At 42.3% G+C, this 9793-nt stretch overlaps 1 long non-coding RNA gene across 1 annotated transcript in view; it reads left to right on the forward strand.

Moving 5' to 3' along the window:
• The window catches only part of LOC120609110 (uncharacterized), a 36559-nt gene extending 29200 nt beyond the window's left edge, over positions 1-7359 (forward strand). The window contains exon 4 of the long non-coding RNA XR_005654672.1: positions 7323-7359. This is a non-coding gene — a long non-coding RNA (uncharacterized LOC120609110). The remainder of the gene's footprint in view (positions 1-7322) is intronic.
• Positions 7360-9793: the final 2434 nt, after the last annotated feature.

The raw sequence follows: 9793 nt of genomic DNA on the forward strand, positions 1-9793 counted from the left end.
CTTCTGAGAGCCTAATATCATCTAGATGCAGCTTTGCAGGGAAGTTAGTAGTGTGCGCTGCATGGAGAGTGTCTGGAGTTGTGTCTAATTTGTACTGCTTACGATATTTGCCCTTGGGAAATTTGCTTAACCTCTCTAGGTTTTAGTTTCCTCGTCTATATTTTGGGATTAATAATGGTAAGTATCTCAGAGGATTGTCAAAAGGCTTAAACAGATAACCCATGGAAGTCTGGGAAAATGGCAGAGGTGGTATAATTTTGTAATTTCTCCAAGGACATTTATAAAATTCAACAGCAATTCGGTAGGGAAAAAACCCCCAACTTCCCCAAATCTATAGTCAACATCTACAAAAAAGACAGCTGACAAAGTATGTTCATGAACCCTAAACATGAGTCGGTGGCGACAAACCACTGACACTTCAAGACCTGAACTTGACCCACAACTGTACGACAAGCAAAGCAAAGCAATGGGGCAGCTGACGAGTGCCGCGATCTCCACAACAAGCAGACGGGTCCCTGGGAGCTTGGAGAACAACTCGAGAACAACCGCTGAACCTGTGAGTTTTTCAGACTCTGCTTAGCCTGCAAGTAAGTGCCGAGTTCTGAAGGGGCCCGGTAGTCAGGGACCCACGAACTCTCAAAACTAACCAGACAAAAGCCCCACGGTGAGTAGAAACTGCTGGGAATAAGAGCCAGAGTAGGCGGCACTGGGTCAACAGAGACAAAGGAAAAAGAAAGTCCAGGCGAGAGCCCCGGAGCTAGGAGAGGTTCGGAAAGGGAGATGACATGTGGTGAGCGTTTCACAGAAACAGCAGCAGAGGGAGCTCCAGAGCCAAGAAGTTAGGAAGGGAAACCACCAAATTCCGTATGAAAACGAACAACAAAAAGATTCGGATCAAATTCCATAAAAAGATGTTAAAAAAAAAAAAAGAGAGAGAGAGAGAGAGAGAGAACGAGGAGCAGAATAACATTCCTGCAGACAACTGAAGTATGCCAGAAGGAATATGTTTACAAAACTGATGGGAACATATTCTCAAGTGTAAAGAGAAAAACGGGAGGTGGAAACGTGGAGGCGTCTGAGAGAGAAGGCCGTCTGTGGAGGGGATCGCAGAGGAAGTCGGGGGCGGGGTTTCTAATCTTCTCCCTCGTGGGGGAGCCCAGCAGAGCCAGCTGGGGAGCCATGTCAGCCAGAGGCTCAGCTCCTTGGAACTAAGCAGTGATTACTGTTAGAGGGAAGGCAGGGCAGAAGGCATGACCTTTCATGGATAATGGACCCAAGAATCTGGACTAGAGCAAAGAGTATAAGAGCCATGCAGAGTTCAGCAGGGTGAGAGATCATGCAGAGCAACAAACAGCAGGCAGGAAGTGATCTGGGAAGATGTCCACAAATGGCTTTGGAGCCTTTCCAGTGGCTGTTTAATGGTCAGTACGCAGGCAGCCCACAGGCACATCAAGCTGGTTTAAAATTACAGAGTGTACAACAACATCTATGGATAAACCGGTGCCTGAGGTGGAAGGAAGGCACCATCAGCATCGCAAAGGCTTGAGCTTTGGAACATGTCAACCAGCCCGGAGGCCTTTGCCTCCTTAAACCCACTGTCTGACCACCATCTCCCACCCTTCCATCTTGCCTGCTCGAGGTCTTCCACTATAGCGATTACACAGCCTCATCGTGGTTTCCGGTGCTCTGACTATTGCTTTTCCCTTAGGCTCGGTGCTCTCAGGCCTTTCCTTCTCACTCAGGTTCTGTGGTGCTGTAGGTTCACTCACCTGCGGATACTGATGTCAGCCCCTCCCTCCCCTTTACTCTGGTACACCTGTCTGTGAGTCCATAATCGCCCGATATCTTTTCCCAGCTCTGACCTTTTCCTAGCAATTCTGTCTGCTTTCTTGACATTTCCACTTGGGTATCTAAAAGACTTCAAATTTAACTTACCGAAACAATAACAATTTCCCTCACTTACCTACTCCTATCCAATCTTCCTCATGTGAATAAACGATGCCACATTTACTAGTTATTCAAGTCAAAAACTAGTTCTGCTCTTTTCCTCAAACGCCACATTCAACCTATGAATTACATTTCTAGTGTCTTCTTCCAAAAGGTGTGCTAAATCCCTGGACTCCTCTGCACCTCCACTCAATACCCCTAGCAGAGCCCCATTGTCTATCCCTAGCCCAACAGTGTTTGAACTGATCTTCTGGCTTCATAGGTTGCCTCCTACCTCATCCATTTCCACACAGTCATCATTTATAACATCTCTCAGAGCAAGTCACTCCATTGCTTAAAACCCTCCAGTGTTTTCTGATGCCCTTAGAAGAAAACCCTGAATTAAGCTTTCATGGGCCTAATTTGCCTCCCTGACCTACTCACCCCTCTTCCCACTGTACCCTTAGCCACATTGGTCCTCTTTAGGTAGTTGGAAACTGTCAAGCTCGTTGTAACCCAAGGGCCTTTAAGACAAAGAAGGAATGAATTGTCCGTGCTGTGGGGGAGTGGTGTGTGGTGCTGGGGAGCCTCTATTGGAGAGGCTTGACCTTGTCTTGGGAGGCAGGGAGGATTTCTCTGAAGGGGTGATGTTTGTGCTGTGATATAAAGGCTCAGCTGGATTACTGACTATGTGAAGACATGCAGAAGAGAGTTCCAGGTAGAAAGAAGAATGTGTGCAAAGGCCCTGGGGCTGATCAGATGCTGGTGTGTTTGGTGGGGACACAAGTGTCACCAGTGGTGGGATATAAGTCAGAGACCTGGGCAGAGGCTGGATCCGTCAGTGTCTTATGGGCCACATCAAGGGTGGGTTCCCTGGGGCCCAGTATACTCATAAGGCTGGTTATTAACCAAAATCCCACTCATAGCAATTCATTCTTTTAGACCTAGGGCTTGGTCTCAATTAAAATGTGAAAACACGGAGGGAAGGAATTCCACTGACATCTTGGTGTAAATGATGTCTCTGCAAGCGGGTTGCATTAGGGGAGGAGCGATACTTTCTCTTGGGGAGCCCTGAGTGAAAGAAACAAGAATACTGGGGGGCACTTCTTGCTTCAGTCCATAGAAGCTCTTGTAGCAGTGCCTCAGTGGGAGCAGGGGAGGGAACTATCTCCCAGTTGCTCGCTTGGCCAAAGCCTTCCTTCTCTCTGGGGGGGCGGGGCTCTCACTAGTGGGACCTGTGGGTCAGGAAGCAGTTGCTTTGGTGTGGTCAGAAGACCCAGTGGGAGCTCGTGTGACATGAAATGCCTGCCGAGCTGCCCTGGTGTCCGGGCTTTTCCACTTTCGTAAGTTACAGGAGACAGGAAAGGGCTATCCCTTAGCGCTCCCCAGCATTTGCAAATAGGAATGACCTTAGATTTGGGTCGAGACAGCTGGGCTGCTGAGCACTTACAGACGCATTATAATTCTAGGTTTCAACTTCCTCTCTCACTTTGGTTCTTTGATTAGTACAGATTCACTTTCTTTTTCCTCCTTTGGTTACTTCTGTCCTTCACTTGCTCTCTCGTTTTTGCTTCAGTCTCTCTTGCCCTTTCGTCTTATTTTGCAAGTGGACTAGATAAGTCAGTGTTCACTGTAGATCTCTATATCCCCAGCTTGACCACCAGCCTTCAATCTCCAAATCTTATTTTGGCTATACTTCTCCAGACTTCCCCGTAACCTGCAGGAATAGCCGAAAACTTCTTCCTTTAAGTCAGACTGATGAAGTATAGACCCTTTTTCCTCTCCTATTTTCCCCATGTGAATCTATTTCCCAAAGCCTTCGAGGCAATGACTAAATTCCTGCCTGTGCTCTGAAAACCAGTGGCAGAGAGAGGCTGTACCAGGTGTCCTTGGCCCAGACCCTCTAGTTCAGTGATACAGGCTGACAGGAGTCTAGAAGCCAACGGCTCACTTTAATGGGCAGGACATATTTTCTAGTGATTGATCCTTTCTCCATAAATTATGGACATGCATCTCTTCTGAGGCCAGTGACTTATTGAGAAGCCTTTTAAGCAGTAAATCTTTCCTCTTTCCATTCTCTGGGCAGTAATGATATTGCTCAAGTCATAGAGAAATACGGGGCTGCCCTTTGCAGGGATGGCACTTTCTTAAAAAGCAAATTTCCGCTTGTTAAAGCCTCGGCAGGGAAACTTTGGGGAAGGATCAGCAACTCCAGTCTGGGCAGCCTAGCTTCCCTGGGAGCTCACTTAGCAGGGAGCCTGCCCAGGGAGCAGGGCACCGATCTGCATGAATCAAAATGTATGGCTTTTGGTTTGTTGCTGTTATTAGCTTTTGGCAAAAGAACATTTATTTCTGAACTGATACAGGAAGAACGAGAGAGAGAGAGAGCGAGAGAGAGAGAGCAAGAGAGAGAGCCAGGAAGCCATGAGAGAGAGAGAGAGAGAGAGAGAGGAGAGACAGAGAGACAGAGGAGAGAGAGAGAGAGAGAGAGAGAGAGAGAGAGAGAGAGAGAGAGAGAGAGAGGAGAGGAGGAGAGGGGAGAGGGAGAGGAGAGAAAGAGAAGGGTATTCCAAAAAAAGTCTCTGGACCCCCAAACCCCCTCACCCAGAGAAAGGACCATAGGAGAAAGGCCAAGAAGGTCTCTGTCCCATCTACCAGAGCAGTCTGCCTATTTTCCCCTAAAGATCTGAAGGACCAACATCATTCACTTCCCTTGGGTCAGTCTAGATTTCAGACAAAAGATGTGCAGCTTCCCAGACCCCATAATTTGACTTAAGATCTCCCATGAATGAATCACCAGATCTCACCCTTGTGCACGCTCCCCCTACACTTCTCCAGGTCATAGCCCTTAAATCCATTAGTTCCTCTCTCACTATTTCAGTCCACCTTCTCCAGGGGCCACCTTCTCTTTTCTTTTAATACTGGCCTTCTCTATGTTCTTTCCCAGAGTCATGCCTCATCCGCTTTATTCAGATGCACTAACTTTCAAAGTGGATACATTCTCTGTGGATCCTGTTCTTCCCCCGCCCCCCCCACACTCACCCTTTTCCACTGCTTTCTATTCTTATTTATTCTCTATTACTCTTCTTATACAAGTAAATGAGGTTTCTCTATAGAGGAGATATGTAGACACCACTTCAAATGAAGTCAGGGTATGTTAATAAGGAAATAGTCCTGCGGATAAAGAATTAATTCTTTATCCGCCATGGACTCTCTGAGTGAGACTCTTCCTAGGAAAAGAGATCAATCAGAATCTTGAAGGAGATGCTCCCAGAATTTATTATACAAAGCAAGTGAATCCCTTCAGCCCAAAGCGGGTAGATTGTAGCGGATGCTGTGGTGTGCCTTCCAGCCCTGCCCCTTCCCTCGAAGACTGAGGTCGTCATTCTCCCAGATGCTGAAATTGTCGGCAGCAGACGACTTTCAGCTGAGTCACTCTGAGAATTTCCCTCAGCTCAAGAGAGCTGTTCACACTCCCTCCTTGTAGGAATCAGCTGAGGACCTTGTGATCATGTCATAGTTCGATTCCTCCTTCATAGTTCTATTTTTTCCCCCAACAGGCAATGATCCTGTTTATTTATCCTCTGAAAAATTTATTCTCCAATAAGTTTATTCTCCAGTAAATTTCCTGCACGCACATCTCCATCTCAGGGTCCATTTCCGGGGACACACAGTATCTATAAAAGCATTCCGTAGTTTTCATGACATTGCTTAGTCACTCTTATGCGCTCTGTTACTTCTTGATAAGGACTGCTTACTGCACTGACAGCATGCTCTGATGTTCTCGAAGGGCAATGTTCTTTCAAGGCTCACCTGTTTTTTTTTTTGCTTCATTTTGATATTAAGCTCACCTTTTACTTACTCATTATCCTAATAATCTGACTGCTCAGTTGTTGCAAAAATAAATTAGACACATGGATGACACTATGGTTATGCACCTGTGAAGAATACTCACCAGTATAGAAGTATACTAACCCAGCGCCCTTGCTGGGAAGTACTGCAGACTATGCATTGGTCACAAATGAATGTTACTCTGCTCTAGTTGGCTCATGATGCGAGTGGTGAACTTATTTTCACTGGACATGTTAAAGCAGAGAAAAATGAAGGAAGGGGAAAGAGAACTAATATTTATTGGCTACCTGCTCTGCGCTCACTGGAGTAGGACTTTCATAGCTGTTAGCTCATTTTACCTTCCCAAACAACCTTATTTACAAAGTGTCATTAAGCCCATTTTATAAGTGAAGATTTTGAGGCTCAGGGAGGTTAAGAAATTTCTAGGTAAAATACTCAGAAAATGGAGGATTGAAAATTCCAACCAGAATTTATTTGCCTCTAAATCCTTTGCCTTTTCTCTTAAAACATGCTTTTTTATCCAGGAGTATAAGATGAATTGTGTGTGTGGCTTCAGATTGCTCAGACTAGTTCTGTTTCACTTGGCAAATTTCTTAATTCCTTTATGCCTCAGTTTCCCCAAATGTAATAAAAAGTAATGGTAATACTTAACTCAAGGAGTTACTGTAAGCAATCTGAGATAGAGAATTAGAATAGGGCCTGACACATCGTTAGCATTCAATAAACATAAGCTGTTTTAAAAGTTATTACTAAATAAAGATTGGACTCAATGAATGGTTCAAAATTTAGAGTGTGCACCTAAATCATTCCGCATTTAAAAAACATTATCCAGGCCACAACTTCACAGAGTCAGATGCAGTACATCTTAGATCCAGCCTTGGCATTTGTATTTTAAAAGTCTTCCTTGATGAGTCTACTACAGATCAATGGGTGAGAACAATTCAATTAGCGGAACAATAAGTTTACTTTTATTTCTGAGATCTTGTGATGCTAAAGGTGAGTGAGGGTTGTTTAGAGAAAACACTGTAGATCACTCATTCTCAGCCAGGTGATATTACCCTCCAGGGCACAAACACTAGTTCTTGCAAAAGAGGGATGGTGAAAAAACTTACTCTTTTAATGTATAGATGTGAATGCAGTACATAAACAGATATACGGTGTATCTGTGGTGTTGAAATTTCATTGGAGGAGGGCCATTAGGAAAAATTGTCTAAAAGGGCTCCTTTGGGGGGGCGAAAATGAAAAAAAGGTTAAAAACACTGTTGTAAAGGATTGGGTCTTCTCTTAACATGAAAGACACAAATTTCCCATCGGCCTTTCTACTTGGCTAATTCATACTGGTGCTACCCTTGAGTTGTGAGAAGGTCAAGAACAGTGTTAACTGGTAGTCCAGAAGATACAAAAAAAAGAAACTTTTAGAAACTCGAAGCTATCTGTGGGCTAAGACTTAAAGTAGACCTTTCATATTTGAGTTGTTTGTTTTTTTTTCCTTTTTTGTCTTCTTTGTTTTTTAAACCTGATAATTCTTTTACTCTTTTTGCCAGTTTGATTGCTGTCTCTGTGGTCTAGAAAGTGGTAGTGAATATAGAAGGCAAAGAGATCTCAAAACAAAGAAAATAGTATTTCCTCTAGGGCCATGTATTAAAGGTTGCAGAGGTAAGTGGCAAAGAGGTTGGGCGTAAATGATGCGGGGAATGCTCGTTAATCAGGACTGGATTGCCTATTTCTCAAACAGCTTAGTGAGAATATAGTTGAAATTTTCTATTTCCACCAGTCTCTCACACTAAGCATCTTGAATGAGACTTTATGGGCTTCTCTCCTGTAGATTTATTGCTTTTCCTGCAAGAACATCCACCTCCTTAAATGCTGGGTGGAGGGAAATCAGGCAGTGAAACAGGTGTGCCTGCTTGGCAAAGATCGTGGCAAAGATAAAGAATCAAATGCCAGATGTGTTATTCCCTGGAAACCATTTCTGTAAGACTATGCTTCATGTCGGTATGTGAACTTGAATTTTCACATTACACATTTATTTTAGAAAGAATATTTCCATCTCTCTCTTCCCATTACTAAAAAAAATACGTACACAGACAGACACATTGTCTTTAACTGAAGTACAAAGTGAATAATGAATGAAAAAATTACTTGCAAGTTATATGAGAGGAAATATTAATATTAAGAAAAATTATAAATGTTCAAAAATATGTACTCATAAGTCACAAATAAATGGCAAGATCCATAAAAATGGTTTAACTGTTATCCTCACTAATAATTTAAGATGCATAATTTTAAAAATTAAAATGTATTCATATATTTATTTCCTCTAAAGTCTCCAAAATTGGTTAAGTAAATAATGATGCATTTCTAATATGGGACACTAAGCAATCATTAATATTATTTATGTGGATATTTAAAGGTATAGGAAAAAGTTGCCAAGACATAAATTAGTAAAAAAGTATATATACAATTATGAAACTATAATAAACACTTATTTTGTTAAAAAGCAGCTGGTTAGCTAGCTAGAAAAAATGTTATTATATATCATTACATATTATTATCTATTGTAACATATACATATATAAAGAGACAGAAAAATTTGTAAGAGAATGTATTTATCCCTAGTGGCAGGAATATGGTTCATTTTTATTTCCATCTGAGTGCTTTTTTCCCCTCTGTAGTTTCTAAGTGTTCTGCCCTAAATAACTATTGCCTTGCTAATCATAATTAAGTAATAAGAATTATGAAACATAAAAAGTTTTTCCAGGCCATTTTTTTCCTGCCCTGTGTTTCTCAGTCTCTGTCTTTTGTCAAGGTGAAAGGTAAAGCACAGTCAGGGTTTAGTTTGGGATAAACATTGGCATTTGCAAAAGCTTTTCAGGCTACTCTGGGCTTAACAATGACAGACAGTTCTTGGCTCTTGTAAGGTTCATTTTTGGGAAACGGGGTGGTACAGAGGAAACACAGCCACCAGGGTCACTGGGAAGCTTCTCTCCTCCTAATTCTGCTTATGACTCTAGAGGGACCCTGGGAAAGTTACTTCATAATTTGGGACCTCATGGTTCTCGTTATAAAACATATTTGGGCCCACTCATCCTCAAGGCCTTCCAGCTCAACTGCTTCACCATTTAATGTTACTGTGCATTGTCTGAAGCTGATTTGTGCCCAGGCTGGGAAAGGATTAAGCTCTACTTTGTATAACCAAGTTGGCACATTATCGCATTCACTTCTTTTATTAAAAGATGGGGCAGGTTGAGATTTTTTTTTTTTCTCCTAAGTAGGAAGACTTTTCATAATATAAAACTGGCTTCCTGAGATGTAGCTTCAAATAAGCACACCATATTTGTCAATTAACTCTACAATGGAGAAAACTGGCAGGCAGCAGGCTGAGTGATAAAAGGTCACATCTCTCCTTACTGGGCTCATGGATTTCATGTGCCTCCTGATACGATAAACTGAGAAGAGCAGGGCATCTTTCCACGGGATTCCTGCTAAAAGGCAAAAATAGTGACAGAACAGTAGGAAAATCTTAAAACAAAGGAAGACAAGACAGAGGAATTGTTCCACATGCAAAGTGCCAAAGAGATGAGATGCTGAAATGCCACCCATGATCCTAGTTTGTGTACCAGACCTCTAAATAAAATGTAATTATTTATAAATCTTGAATAGGTACACATAATTATTTTCCGATATAAAGAGAAAATAAAAGAACCCCTGAGCAGCAAATACCTCGCTACTTTCCATCTTGAAATTTTGCCCAGTCTTCTTTGAAGACGGATTCTAGAGATCCCACTGCTGCTATGCTGGGTTACGTTGTTTTTCCTCTATAAACATTTAGTTTGGGAAGAGCGGGCCGTTTTAAAAAGCTTTGATTATTATGTAATCATATGAATTAAGATTTTGGTAGTACTTTTCCCCCTTTATTTGTACACTGGGGAGAGAAATTGATTTTAAAAATGAATCAAGTCCATAGGAAGAATATAATAATAATGTTATTATCAAGAATGATAATAGTGGCTTT

Source organism: Pteropus medius, unplaced genomic scaffold, assembly GCF_902729225.1.
Source record: "Pteropus medius unplaced genomic scaffold, Ma_sr-lr_union100, whole genome shotgun sequence".
Taxonomy (NCBI): Eukaryota; Metazoa; Chordata; class Mammalia; order Chiroptera; family Pteropodidae; genus Pteropus; species Pteropus medius.